Source organism: Canis lupus, chromosome 9 (genome assembly GCF_048164855.1).
Source record: "Canis lupus baileyi chromosome 9, mCanLup2.hap1, whole genome shotgun sequence".
Taxonomy (NCBI): Eukaryota; Metazoa; Chordata; class Mammalia; order Carnivora; family Canidae; genus Canis; species Canis lupus.
In genome coordinates this window covers 18,587,344-18,603,138 of record NC_132846.1, presented here as the reverse complement: position 1 = coordinate 18,603,138, position 15,795 = coordinate 18,587,344, and the positions used below count along the sequence as shown (strand labels likewise).

General features: G+C 37.9%; 1 long non-coding RNA gene across 5 annotated transcripts in view; it reads left to right on the top strand.

The window, feature by feature from the left end:
* Window positions 1-15,795, top strand: part of LOC140639859 (uncharacterized) — a 415,066-nt gene that overhangs the window by 49,534 nt on the left and 349,737 nt on the right. For all 5 annotated transcript variants that reach the window (XR_012036500.1, XR_012036499.1, XR_012036498.1 and 2 more), the window contains exon 3: window positions 987-1,027. This is a non-coding gene — a long non-coding RNA (uncharacterized lncRNA). The remainder of the gene's footprint in view (window positions 1-986; window positions 1,028-15,795) is intronic.

Below are 15,795 nucleotides of genomic sequence, written 5' to 3'. Positions count from 1 at the left end.
GCTGCTACCTTTTGACCTTGTTATTCCTTGATGGAGGGTGGGAAGAGACAAGATATTTCCCATAAAGATTTTTGAGGGAAGACTGATAAAATTATAACTTGTTAAAAGGAGGCTATAAAATTTAAATGTATGTGACTCCATCCTCTATTAACACAGAAAAATTATGGTAAGTCATAGTTCATCCTGAAGTTTATTGCCACAAATATTGAATAACGCATGTTATAACATTATATTGACATCCTACTTCCACTAATAACCCAGGTACTAAGAAATTTATGCAATGCTGCCAGTCAGGCCACAATTCATGGTATAAATCTCAGTAGGTGTTGAAAAACTGATAGACTAAAGCAACATGATATCATTAAATATTTGAGCAAGGAGGAACTCTTTCATATAGTCACACTATTCTAGAAGGGATTTCCAGTTTGGTTTAAAAAATGAGTCTGGGGCACCTCCTCAGGCAGTTAAGTGTCTGATTCTGGATTTTGGATCAGGTCATGATCTGAGGGTTTTAGGATCCAGCCCTATGTCATCAGGCTTCATGCTCAGCAGGGAGTCTGCTTGAGGATTCTCTCCCTCCCTCTTGCCCTCTCCCCCTGGTTGCATACTCTCTCTCTCTCTCAAATAAATTAATAAATCTTAAAAAAAGAGTCTTACCTCTTTACATATTTTTCTTAGGCTATCTAAGATATTGCAATACACATAGTTTTGGGGTGGCCAGATTGACTAGTGTTGGGTATAACTTCTCAATTTTATCATAGGTAAGCTGCAAAGTAAACTATTACCAGCTGGTGATTCCTATGTGTGCATCATCATTTGATTCTACTGTAAATTATTCAATTATTTCTCAGATGGATATATTTGGCTGCTAAGCTGTGGGTTTTTATAGAATAAATTAACTTAAGATCCTACTACCCAGAAGGCTGAATACTAGGGTATCATTTTAGTTTTGTTTTTACAATAAAAACCCTTTGTTCAAATTTCAGGGCAAGAATATGGAAGAAATGAAATTTTGGCTCTACAACTGGTAAGCTGGATCAATTGTTTTAAAATAGCACAAACTGGCACATAGTGGAAGCTCAATAAACGTAGTGATTGATGCCACTGATATTAGGGAGAGCATTTAGAATTTTAGATGCTCATTCATCTTCTACTCTTCCTAAGAAAAATGTCTCCTGATTTTAGCTATGCTACTTATGGCTTCCAGATGCAACTGCTCTCATTCAAGGGGGGAGGCAATGCAGTATATAAAGTTGGGAGCAAGGATATTGCAGCCAAACTGTCTGGGTTTGAATCTTAGCTTTTGTAGAAAAGCTGTGTGACTTGGGCAAGTTGCTTAACCTCTCTGTGTGTCAGTTTCCTCAACTGTAAAATGAGGATGATGATAATAATAGTTCCTACCTCATAGGGTTATATGCCTGGTATATAATAAATGAAGTCTTCTGAAACTTGCAGTCAATATCCAACCTGGAGTTCCTTTATCCAATTCCATTGTCTGTACCTTCACTCTGCTTCTGAAACCCACTCTCTTGGTCTGGTCACCCCTAGGGACTCCTGTTTTTAGACCTTTTGTCTTTTTAGCTCGCTCTTTCTTTCTTTCTTTCTTTCTTTCTTTCTTTCTTTCTTTCTTTCAAGAGAGAGAGAGAGAATGAACAGAGAGGAGGGGCAGAGGGATGAGTAGATTCTCAACTGAGCAGGGACCGACTCTGGGCTGAATCCCAGGACTCTGGGATCATGACATGAGCCGAAGGCAGACACTTAACTGACTGAGCCGCCCAGGCACCCCATAGCGTTTCACTGTCTGTAGTTTCATCATCTGTAGTTCTTGAATTTGTGAAGACTTCCAATCCTTGACATTTTTTTTTTTGCCTTCTCAGTAACATACCTCTGCTGGATTATTTTTTTTTTCCTTCCTTCATGTTACATCCTTTAAAATTCTCTGACCACCCCTTCCAATTCTCTTCTTTATCCACCATGCGATGTCAAACCTTGAATCAGTTCAACAGAGTCTTCTCTGGTTTTATTCTTGGGCTGCTGAACTTCAGTTGAAACCTAGAGCATTATGGCTCGTTGTCATTATAAAAAGTTTGGCTCTCCAATCCTAAGTAGACCAGAAGGCCCCCAGGTGATTCTTCTAGGTTCTTGTTGTTCAGCTCCCTTTCCTACTTCCTGTATTAAGATATTACAACTTTTATGTCTTTCCTCATGCTTCCTACTCTAAACCTTTCTCCTCATTAGAGCTAGGAGGAATGAATACTCTTGACTTCTACCACTGATTTTTTAGAACAGTCCTTATCTGCACCCATATTTCTCTTCTTCCCATTCTCTTTGAGTTCAAGATTAGTTTCTCTATTAACATTGTGGATCTCTCCTGCATTTTGAACCCCTTCTTCTCCTTTAATGCAATGTTTAAGTTTATTTTAAAAAGAAAACCTCAAGACCCTCAGTTCCCTCTAGCCTTAGGTTCTGTGAAGCATGGATGGATTGTCTTTATGTCCTCATCTCCCATTTATTCCTTAGCCATCTGCAATTTGCCCCCTCTCTTATTCTACCACTAACCATTATTTCTCCCTGAATCCATTGAATTTATTCTTTTTTTTAAAAAAAGATTTATTTATTTATTTAATTTATTTAAGAGAGAGAGGAGGGGGTAGTGGCAGAGGGAGAGAGAATCTCCAGCAGATTCCTCACTGAGCATGGAGCTCAACATGGAGCTTGATCTCACCACCCTGAGATCATGACCTGAACTGAAACAAGAGTCAGATGATGAACTGACTAAGCCACCCAGGCACCCCTGAATTTATTCTTTATCTTACTTCACTTCTCTGCTGCATTGTTAAGGATTTTCTTCTCAAAATCCTTCCTAGTGTGTTCTTCCTCATTACTTTCTGGCTTTCTGTGGTTTTCCTCTTACTTTCTGGCTGCTAATTAAAAAGTTCCTCTCAGACTCTTATTTCTCTTCCTGCTTCTTAAATGATGGTGCTCAAAAGGGCTTGTTTCTCTGCTTCTCTTTTAATTCATAAGCTCTATCTATATCATGTATTCTACTTTTAAATTCAATCCATAAATCAAAGACTCCCAAATTTTATACCTCTAATTCCATTCCCAAATTGATCATGTGATTCCTCAGACTAAAACTCAAACTTATCCTTAGTAATGCATTCAGAGCTCCTTGTGGTCTGATCTCTGCTTACCTCTTTAGCCTGATCTCCTGACACAATTTTATTCTAGCTACATCTAATTTTCTAAATGCAATGTGCTTTTCACTACTTTGAAAGTCCTTTTACTCTTTCTTGTTCACCTAGGCTTCCCACCTATCTGATAAGATTTGGTTCAGTTGTTACTTACTTTGTCAAACTCTGACTCATTCTCTTCTGCTTCTAGATAAATCTTGTAATGTTTCTGTTTTGCAATATCCTGTTCACATGTCTCTTATGTACCCATTCTATTGCATGGTAAGTGTTTACATGTCTTCCTGCTCTAAGAAAGCATGAGCAGCTTGAGGCAGGAATCTAGCTTGTGATTATCTTTATTTTTGTCTATCTATATAGCCCCAGTGCATAGCACAGAGCCAGATACAGAGTACGGGGATAAAAATGTTTATTGAATGAACCAATCAGTGATGCCTTTTATTATTCCAAGTATTATCACCTGCATCTTTTGCCCATCATGGCTCGCCACTACCCTTAAGAATAGTGGATTTAGCATTTCCAATGAACTATAGAGGATTTAAACACAAAGGATTTTAAAATTACCTGGATCAAGAGAATAGTTTTGTACATTTTAGGGAGCTGTGTGTATATTTGTGTAATTAGTGTAAAATATAAGACCTGATCCATACACCAAGGTCTTGAAAGACATCAAAGAATGGTTACTAGAGTGAAGGGTAAATTGCCCATCTAAAGAGAATCAGGCAGCAGGCCTAATAAATTCAGCACACCTTTAGCTTTGTCTTCTGATTCTAAATGGTTTCTGTGGGATTGTTTTGGTTTGATGTTGACACATTGATAAATCTGATTTTTTTCTGCGATAGGTGGGGGTCTGAGCTTGTGCACATTGCCAACTTAATGAGGGGGTCAAGGTGCGGGCATGGGCTGGCCATACCTTTAGCATTAGGGCATTGCATAGTGCTTTACACATACTTCATGTCCAAAATGTATGTGCTGAATGAATAAATCAATGAATCTGTGAACATTTTGGTGGTACTTTTGGTAAAGAGCAAAGAGAAAAGTGTGGTGACAGGATGTGACCATGTGTCATAAAAGTTTAGTCCACGTGTGGTCTTTGGCTCACCTTGATATTTGTGAGGATTCTTCCCCATAGCACAGAGCTCTAAAGAGAGCATGACTTGTTGATGACCTTTGGGCTTGCCTTCTTTGGGGGCACAGGTTTTCTCCTGTGTACTCACGTACAGGCTCATAAAGATAATTGGCCACCTGTTGTTTTGTTATTTAGTGTTCTACAATCTAGGGACAATTCCCTTCCCTTCTCACCTTCTCCTGGCCCATTTCTTTTAGAGAACAGGAATCTCAAGTAAATTAAATGGGATATTATCTCAAACAAACTTCAAATACACTGAGCAAAGCACAAAGGAAATGTATTCAGCTTCTAAGATGGTGTCATTAACAATAAAGAAAATAAGCATTTGAAGAAAATAAGCATTTGAAGTAATGCAGTTAGATGAGAGGCTTTATTTTTATTTAAATAATACATGGTTTTGTTAGATTTTAAAAAGTAATCTCTACTCCAGTATATCAGAATAACTGGGTATTAGGTCACTACAAAATTTCCCGTCCAGAAAAGCTTATAAGATTTATAAAAAAACAGAAATATTCAGTAATTAGATAAATTCTTGACTGTATTAAGTGACAAGCAAATTTACTAACACAGGCAATTTACATGGAAATCAGAGAAATAGTCAACCTAACATGCATCTCACTAGTTTTTTTTTAGACAGAAATGATTAAACATGTAAATTCAAATTTAAATTATTCATAACTACAGCAGCAGCAGTATTAGCTTCAAGCATTATTAAAAGTGTTTTGCTAACTTGATAAACCATATATTAACTTTATGATAAATGAAAATGTTTCAAATCTTAATATGAGTTTTACACCCCAAATATTGCCACCTACCAAATATTGCCACCAAATATTCTATTCTTACATGGTCTGTATATAAGCTTCCTGAATTTTTAATAACACAATGAACACTGGAATCTCCCCAGATAAATCTTCCTTTGTGAAGAAATTCTCTCAGAAGGAAATAAGCCCAGAAACAAAATTAATGCCATCTTGTCCATCATGCTTAATATTTTCATACATCTGTTTTTTGTTTCAAAATTTAAAGCTTAGGCTACTTTTTGTTTTATTACAACCCCAAATAGCTTCGGAAAAAATTCCAACTTTATATAATAATCTTAAATTAGAACTGAGGTGCCTAGTTGATTGGCACAGATGCACGGGAGGAGTGCATTCACCCATGTTTGCAGAGTAAAAACTAATCTGTTCAGCATTTAGCTTAGGAAATAAGACTTCGTATTCAACATTTTTTCTCTTTTTTAAAAGATTTATTTATTTGAGAGAAGGAAAGTGTGCACATGAGCACAAGTGGATGGAGGGACAGAGGGACCCCCACTGAGTGGGGAGTCCAACTTAGAGGTGGATTTCAAGATCCATGCCATCATCACCTGAGCTGAAACCAAGAGTCTGAGGCTTAATCGACTGAGCCACCCAGGCGCCCCTCAACACTTTTTTGACATCATCAGGGACTTTGTCTTGTGTCTATCATGGATAAAGTCACATATCAATTTACATTGCTTTCTAATCAGTACATTCTTTAAAAGATTGATTTTGGGTACCACTTCATTAGAAGAGCCTAGCACATCCAGAGGATATTAGTATTAACTCTTAGCATTGGGAATTATGCACAAATATAGGTGATTATTTTGCTATGTTTAACAAAACTATCGATGTACAAACTAGCTGAGGAATGAAATTAGCTATAGATTTTAGAAATGTATCAGGTAAATAAATAAACATGTAAGTTGAAAACAAAAGTGTCAATACAGGCAAAATATAGTGATTTGCCTAATAGCAATGGGTGTTTGTGTTGCAGACATTAAGCCTGACATTTCTGCTTTTACTATTCATGCTATGTTCATCTGAAACATTCAAGTAGTAGATTTTTTTAAAAACAGAATTATGAGGACAACTTTTGCTTTGTATTTCCATACAATAGATCTATTGTATGGACCTATTGTATGGCTTCACAGGTGAACAAATGAAGTGATGGGATAGTGGATAGTGACAGTTTGGACCTTTGCTGAATTATCAGCTTGGGAGCTTCCTTCGGTTTGTAGACGGTTTTCCACCAGCCTGTAGATTGCGTTTTGTGCTGCTGTGGACTTAAGAGAATGACTATCTTTCTTAACTTGCTTGTTGGCTGACAGGAAGTAGACAAAATTGAACTTAACCAACAAAGTGACTAACTTTAAAGAATTCAGAAAGAAATATATGTGTTGAATATTTAGGAATAATAACAGGGAAGAGTTTAGGGGCAGAGTGCAGTTCATGATTATGGAAGTACAAGTTTCCTGAGGAAGAATATGATTAAAGAAAATAAAAGGCTAAGTGGGGAGCATAAAAATTTACAGGGTCTCCTAAGTGTTGAATCAAACAATGATATCTGAGATTTTATTTTCTCAGCCGCTTATGGCACACACAGCTGAAGAAAGCAATGTAGGAAAGTTCATGCCAACATAGCAGGAAAAAATCTTATTCTTTGGGGTGACAAAAGGTGACACAGTTCTTGGCTGGCTGTTTTGGGTTAGCAGAATTTTGTGAAAGGAAGTTTGAGCTGCTAGGAAATCTATTTTTTTTTTCTTGAAAAGCTGATTTTCCCCATGAAAAACCCTGAGGTGAAAATTGCTACTTTCACACTATCCTTTGCAGAAATATTAATAAATGCCATTCTGTTAAGTATTAATTAAAATAGTACTCATTCGATTTTATTTTATCCCATGTTGTAAAAAGAGTGGAAATAAAGCGCTCACCCTGTCTTTTGGATCTGTTAAATCTCTCTACTGTACATGTGAAAGTATATAGGCAAATTGGATTCTGTAGGGGTTGTTACATTCATTCATTCATTCATTCATTCAGCATTTATTTTTTGAACAGTAGGTACTGGGAATACTAAACAAAACAAAATACTAAATAAAAACTTGAAATATAATGTTAGAGCCCTGCTTGAAATATGTACCAGGCAGTTGAGAATGATTGGGAATGATTGAAACTTACATTTTTACAGGAGACTAAAGGTACTGGCAGTCAAACTAGACCTTCAAAATCAAAGGATTTTGCTGGATGAAAAAATAGGCTAAGTATTCTAGATAGCATAAAACCCTGGAAGCATGAAAAGGCTGATGGGCTGAATGCTGGGAAAGGCTCCCTTTCCTCCTTATGGGATTGCTTCCTGAAGGATACATAATTGAAGCAGAACTTAAATTCTGGCATGGGTTTGGTTAAGGAAGAGAGCAGGAAGATTTGTGTGGCTATAGGGACCCATCTGGGAGGGTAAATTTTCACTGGGGACAGCAAGCAGGCACATAAATATTTGTTGTTTTGTTGTTGTTGAATTTTATTTGTCTAAGTAGAATGGAGAAAAACAGTGCAGGATGATGTCTAGGAAGTAAGGGTGAGGCATTCAGGGAGGGTTTGGGTCCTCACTGGTTTGTGAAAGAGATTATCAGGACCACATCTCTAAAAGAGAAGCAATTCAAATGCCAAACATCATAGTGTTTACCAGCAGGAGATTTAGTTTGTACTGCAAGGGAGTGTGGACTTACCCCCAAAGCAAATATACAATTGTGTGTGTTTTACTCGGCTGAAGGCTCTTGAAATCAATTTCTAACCCATAAAATAGAAGTTTCCCAAACCAAATCCACTATAAAATTTATCTCTGTGGAAAGGCCATAGCTGTTACAGGAGGGCAGGATGGTAGATCAGAAGGCTTTTCTGTTTAAATATTTAAATAGATTTCTATTTGAACAGCTAAATGAAACCAAACTCACTTTCTTATCTCAATAATTAAAAAGAAAATTGCTGAGCTTTCTTTGCCAAGTGCTCATGCCATTTCCCCCGTCTTGAGCATTCGTTGCTTATTCAAGTGCCTGTGGTTTGGTTCCTTTTTGGAATAACTCAAGCGGTCTTTCAGCAAACCACATTTCCGGAGCAACCGTGGGTCTGACTTCATTGGCTTCTTAATGAAGAACAGACTGGCTTAATGATTAATTGCCACACAAATGGGGCTGAACCATGCCTCACCCAGCCTGTTCCTCAAGAGGACAGGCTTCTGGGGCTCAGCACACTTCCTGTAATTGACAGCCATAGATCTGTTTCTGTTAGTGATGATTGCATCAGAAGGTGCCTCTTTTACTTGTGCTAGACAGGATAGTTTTAATTTTGACTTCAGATCTTATCTGTTAATATTTCCCCTGCAACATTAGTTGAGTTTTTCGGTCTTCGTTTTCATTACCCCACTAATTCATGATCATTTCAAAAAAATTAGAAAAATACAGATAAACAGAGAAATTAAGAGCAGCTAAAATTTTTGCCATTTACTTACTGATTACAGTCATTAGCATTTTAACGTTATTCCTGATCTTTCTTCCTACAGATCTATGCATATAAAATATGTATCTATATATTTGAAACACTACAATATATGTAACCATATCTATATCAATATCTATACACATACATGTACACATGCATACACATACTGTTTTAACTTTATTATTAATATATTTCAAGTCAATAAGTATACATTTATTTTATAATTTTGTAGAATCAAAGATTGGCATCATCAGTTGCTTGAAACTCTTCACGTTTCCCTGGGATCATGATTTGGTGGTATTAATATACTACGTTTCTTTGATACAGTTATGTGGTCCTAGCAAAGTTGGAATTATGCCACTTAAAATAATGGGCATAATAAAAACAGTACAAATATTTAAAGCAACTCAGGACTTCTATAAACACCTATGAAGAAATTTACCAGTCTTTATTTCCTGTTTGGTATCCAGCCTATTCTTTACGACTATAAAACAAAAGCGAACATTTTGTACCACTGGCCTTCTGTAAATAGTTTATGACCATGTGGTTATCTGCTGTCTGGCGCGACAGGAGTTTAGAACCACCATTTAGAGAAAGGCCAGCCTTCCGCAGCAGGTACTACGTTTGCACTTGTTTAAACGGACACCAGCAGAGGGCAGCGCATGTCCAGGACATAACCCACTCATAGTAAAGGGCTGCTGAAGAGCCGTGGAGAGCCTTTTAATATTGCTCTAAATGCAAATGACATGCTATTTTACTGGAACATTATTAGTTACTTAGTGAAATATTTTAAGAATTCGAAGTCCTGACATTAGAAGATGGAAGTAACACAGCAAACTTGGAAGTTTTATTCATTTAATAAACTTTTATTGGTCACATACAAATGGCACACGGTAGAAATCTATACATAAGGCCAAATCTCTGCTACGGATCAGCAGGAGATGAAGATGTAAATGTATCCAAGCGCCATGACAACACTCATGCTGGATGAATTAATTCTAGAGAAACTCAGAAGAGACCCATCAGAGGAGTTATATTTGAACTGATTCTTGAAGGATGGGAATTTCCTAGATGGGTGTGGTCAGGGAGGAAGGTAATGATGTGGTTAAAATGTTGGGGTAATGGTGGGTGATTTAATTTTCTATTACCACAAAATTAAGACTGAATCTCCAGAAGAGGGTTCCAGAACATAACACAAAAAATAGTGAGGGACGCCTGGGTGGCTCAACGGTTGAGCATCTGCCTACGGCTCAGGGTGTGATCTGGGGCTTTTAGGATTGAGTGCTGTGTCAGGCTCCCCACCGGGAGCCTGCTTCAGTCTCTGTGTCTTTGCCTCTCTCTGTGTCTCTCATGAATAAATAAAACCTTAAAACAAAACAAAACAATAGTGAAAAAGCTGTTATTTGTTAGTAGACTTTTTGCTATTGTTTAGAGCAAGTGGCTGAAATGTAATAAACACATTCAATCCAAATGCACAGTGATATTTATCATGAGCCATCTTCAGGTAGTGACCAAATTCTATTGCTTTCTTCTGGTGGCTCAATGAGTCATATACATATACTGTGATTTCTTCTGACGTTTAGAGGAAAAGGGGTGGAAAATGTGTTTAACCTCTATCTCTTCATTGTTCTTAGGGCTGGTGGGCAATTGTCACAATTGGTGTCTTAATCAGTGGTAAATTCCTGTGACCTGCCTATTTCATGGATTGATTCACATTCCCTGAGAGCCCATGACACCTTTGGATCTGGATGGGGTCTGGTTTTCCTTTGTCTTTTCCCACAGTGTCGAGCCAACATAATATGCTTATGCAATACAGCCTTCAATGTGGACTGACATTCCCTATAAGGCCACACTCTTCTTGTCTTACACAAAAGAAAATGATGCTAGAGGAAAGGACAATGGAGAATACATAGAGAGGCTATAATTAGTGTTCCACATGACGGGACAATCTTCAGTGTAGACCTGAGTTGAAGCCCAGAGGCAGGAAGATAGTGTATAGAACTTTCCACACTTTCCACTGTGTTTCCAGCTATTCAAGCCTTTTGTTTAATTAACAAATATTTGTATAGAGTGGTGAAGACAATCAACTAGAAGAATGAGTTATTATGATTATTTTATATTAAATCCCACTCTTTCTACAGCTGCTTTAAGTCTGTATTTTGGAAAGCATTCACAGAGAACAAAGAAACTAGAGTGGTTTGTGCTCATGGGTCTGTACTTATACAATATTCCTTTGTTTTTCTTTTTCTTTTTTTGCATCAGGAAGTATCTGGCAAGTAGCTATAACCAAGGTAGCAATATTCTCTTTTGACTAGTCTATTTTTTAAAAAGTATTTATTTAGTTATTTGAGAAAGAGGGAGAGAGAGAGCATTTGTGCACACCTGTGCAAGCAGGGAGGGTGCAGAGAGAGAGGGAGAGAAATCCTCAAGCAGACTCCCTGCTCAGCCTGGAACCAGCGGGCCAATCCCAGGACCCTGAGATCACGACCTGAGCTGAAAGAAGGAGTCAGCCGCTTAACTGACTGAGCCCACCAGGCGCCCTTTGACTAGTCCTCCCCTAATTGGATAGTCATCTGCTAGAGAGTTTTAAATGAAATTTAGAGAATCTTCCTAAGTGAAGCAGGAACCTCAGAAATTATAAAGGAAAGATCAACATATTTGACTCCTGAGTTAGGTAGGATAAAACCAAACTGCTATTGCAAAGAATTTCCCCCTCCAAGTGACTAAAAGATACAAAAGTTTATTAACAGTTCTGAGGCAAGCATTCCAGCTGGTGGGTAGGCTGTGGGGGGACCCTGTGGTCATTCAGGAACTTGGGTTCTTTTCTGAGTAGACAAATAGCAGTGTGTCGGTTCGGTTATCATTTTATTGCCTTTAAGCTCCACATTCACTTTCAGTGCATGCTCTCTGGTAGTGAACAAGATTCCTTTAAGCATCTTTCCTTTATAGTGTGCAAGATGTTAGGCTTTCTCAGTAGAGGGTGCTGGAGGGATGTTGCAGGGAGCAGGGGCTTTTCCTACTGTTTCTGGTGGTTGTATGGTGGGTCAGCAGTGTGGGTGTGAGGATGCCCTGTAGAGTTCTGCCCCAAGTGTGCACGCAGAATGAGAGGTTCTTTGGCTACTTTACAGCCTCAGCCAGGTCTGGTGATGATTTCCTGAGGCCTGCTAACATGAAACTTGGTGCTGAAGTCCTCCTGACTGCAGGGGTGCCATAATTTCCTATGCAGACCTGTGTTCCAGGGGCCCGCTCCTGCATGCCTATGCCTGCCTACACTCTGGAGGGCTGCTTCCTTCTTGTCTGATGGCTATGGACCAACTCTTGCTTGGGCAAACAAGCAAAAGTCTGCTATCCAGTGGGCTGAACTCATTGAGGCCTGAACCCAACCCTTAGAGGAGGAGCTCCTCCTATCACACAGCTGTTCATTTATCTGAGTTTGGTAATTCTTTATATTAAATATCCTCCTGGTTTCTATCTCCTGATTGGATCTTGACTAATACATGTGACTTTGTCATCTCTCACAGTATTGTCCTTTCCATGCTTCAGACTGGGCTGTCATGTCCAAGTTCCACTTGGTGGAAGGAGGAAAAGAGCATGGAGAGGTCATGGCTACTTTTTAAGGCCTAAATCTGGGAAGAGGTACACACTGCTCCTGCGGACATTGCATTGGTGAAAGTTAGTCCCATGCCACACCTCACTGCAAGGGAAGTATAGTCTAGTCACGTGTTGAAGAAGAAACCAGAATGGATTTTGGTAGGCAATTGAGAGTCGCTACCACAATTATCTATTTAAAGACCTATATGGCAAAAGACATCACAAACAAAAGTAAAAACTGTGAACTGGGTTTTCTGAGAAGAAAGTTTGTACCACATGTGGAGATCTGTGAGAGAGTTTTGAGAGATATTAGCCATATGCCAGAAAAAGGGTTAATATCCCTCAAAGATCTCTTACAAATTGACTCCAAAAATAAAACTCAAATTAGGAAACTGAAAAGGCTGAACAATCAATAAAAAAACAAGTATAAGATAAATCCCACAGAGAGGATATTTACCCTCAGGAGTGGTTAGGAAAGTGCAACCAGGAGTTAGAAAGTGCAACTACTTTCCATCTATTAGATTGGCAAAATTTACACACTAAAAATATCCAGTGAGAGAATATGCACTCATTTCTTCCTAGTAGAAATATAATTTACTATAACATTTAAGAAAAGTAGGTTATATATCTAAAAATAAATAATACAGTTACCTTTTTACTCAGGAGTCCTATTTTTGGAAATCCATTCCACTGAAATAAAAAGTCTAGTACATATGAAGTTTATGAATGTATTATTTGTGTAGGAGCAAAACTCTGAAAGTAATTTACATGGGCTTCAATAGGGGAAGATTAATTGTATTACATCCATACTACGGTATCATTCAGCAATTAGTAAGAATGAATTCATCCTATGTTTACTGATCTAGAGTTATATCCATAATATACATAAAACTAGTAAAAGTAAAATGTGTATTAAAAAGTAAAAGTAATATGTAAAAGTAAAATAATATGTATACAAAAGATTCCATTAGTGTATAAATAAATAATCAGGAAAGTCCATACATTTGTATCTGTGTTTTAACATATTTGTAGGAAAAAAGTTGTGGGAGGATGTATACAGGGCTTTCATGTGGATGGAAGGAATAGAGAGGAATTGGGAAGGATAATTAAAAAATAATTTCAAAACTATTTGTTTCACTGCCAATGTGAATCCTTTTCTCCCCCAATTACTTTTGCAAACAACAACAACAACAACAACAAAAACTTACGCATCGACAGGTGAGAATTTCCATCACTCCCCTACAAACCACCAAGGCCTAAAAAGAAAGAGCCAGTCAGTTGTAAAGCTACGATGTGTTTAAGGAATGGTTAGCTTCCCAGAAGTCTGATTCATTGAAACCCTCAGTCCTCAGGAAAGCAAATCAATACCTGTCTGTCTGCCTTGGTGACTGGGTTTGTTGATTGTGTTGTAGTATATTATTTTGCTGATAAGGAGAAAAAGTAAGCATTTTCGAAAAGTAGTGATGACCTAATTGCAGATCCAGGAATGAAACTCTCCATCTTCAGTCTGCTTTTTGGCCTGAGTTACTCTTGGTTTCCAAATTCTTCTCTTAAACACAATGTATGTTCTTACAGGTGAAACAGATCATCAAAGGAACCCTGAGTCATGAAAGGCACGTTTGACATTTTTTTTCTTGATATTGTGGTGATTAAAGGCTTTCCTGTTTTCTAGAATAAGAAGGGGAATTGTTTTGTCAAATGTTTGGCTATAAATTGCACACATAATCATAATGAACTTTAGGTCTTACTTGGGTATTAGTTGTGAGGTAGAGAAAACCTCTTCACCTGGGTGTCTAAGAAGGGCAGTTCCAGTTTCGCTTCTTACTTGATAAACTATTGATACATAATGACTAAAAGTAGGATAATGCTTAAGTCTAGGGGGGCTGGGAGAGGACTTTCATCAAATGGGTGTGTAGCTTCTGGGGTGATGATAATGATGTTATTTCTTGACTAGGTATTTTGTAATTTGTCAAATATACATTTATGTTTTATTCATTTTTGTATATGTGTATTACATAAAAGAAAGAGGAAGGAAGGGATGGAAGGAAGAAGGAATGACGGGGAAAAAAAGGGAATAGTTGGCTTTGACAGGCAAGTGTGACCAAAGGGAGAAGTAATGGCGTTAAAAATGTCTGAGAGACAGTGGTTATAATTATGAATATATGAGTAAGCAGTATATGGCAAAAATGAAAAAAGATATTTTTAACCTAAAATATATAGTAGTACTTGATTATCTGTCTTAGCCTGGGGTCCTTAGGAAATAGTCTGAGGCACAATCTTACATATTAATAGTTAATCGTGGAGTGCAAAGCCAGGATCAGGAGTGAGGGCAGAGAGGTAGTGGCAGGAAAGGAGCGATGGAAAATGCAATGGGGCATGTTAATGAGCTGGCCAGAGCTTTGTGATGTGTGCAGAGGATTACTTGGCTTTACGAGACATCTGCACGGAGGCTGTAGACTAACTGTGCCTCAAATTAGTCTCAGATCGGGGAGAGAAAGCGAAGAAAATATGTGCCAATTCTCACATTTCAATTGTCAAAGTTTGCTCCATAGATATTACCTACCTTACACTTCCATTTTGTGCCTCTTAGTCCCTTCAGCACTGGCTTGGGAATCTGAATTCAAGACATCAGGGGCAGCAAATTCTGTATGAACAGTAGCCCTAGGGAATGAGCAGGTGAAGCAAACCCCAGTCGGGGCATTCTGTCTGCCCAGAGTCTTCAGACTTCTGAGTCTTGACTCTGCATTTGTGTGTGTGTGTGTGTGTGTGTGTGTGTGTGTGTGTACTGAGAAAATCCTCCAGTGTTTGATGCTTCAGGGGCAACAGCGAATCAGATGATGGATGGCAAGAGATAAGGTACTATCAGGGCATGTCTACAAGCAATAGGTAGGAACTGGGACAGACACTTTTGCAGCCTGGCCAGCCATGCAGGTGGAGTATCACGAGGACATGGCCCCACAGCAAATGCAGCAGTGGCCCTTCTGTTGGAGAGCACAACTTTGTATCAGTGGTTTTCAACAGTGCAAGATGATCTAATCGAGTCACTGATAGCGTTGAGCAGAAAACCTTGACTGAGCAAATCCAGGGAGGCATAAGTGGAGTCCAGTACATTATCTGTGTTGAAAACTTAATCTTGCTTTTTTTTTGGTCAGCTATTCAGTACCTTTTTTGAGTAATTTGATATATATTCTAAAAATGCAAATTTAGTAACTTAATAGTGATTTATCCCAACCCAACTCTTCCCTGAATTCCCTCCTAAAAGGAAAAAATATTTATTAAGCTTATGAAAGTTGTGTTTGTCAGTACAATTTTTTTGTATTAGTATCAGTAAATGAGAATAAACCTGAATATTTCTATAACCATTAAAGAAACTGAATCAGTAGTTAAATACCTTCCAATTAAGAAAAGTTCAAAAAAAAAAAAAAAAAAAAAAAAGAAAAGTTCAGGCCCATAAGGCTTTACCTATGATTTCTATCAAACATTTTAATCAGGAAATATTCCTATCTTAAATCAACTATTCCAGAGAATAGACAAAGAGCATTTACGTTTCAACTCATTGTGTGCAGATAGACTAACCTTGATGCCAGAA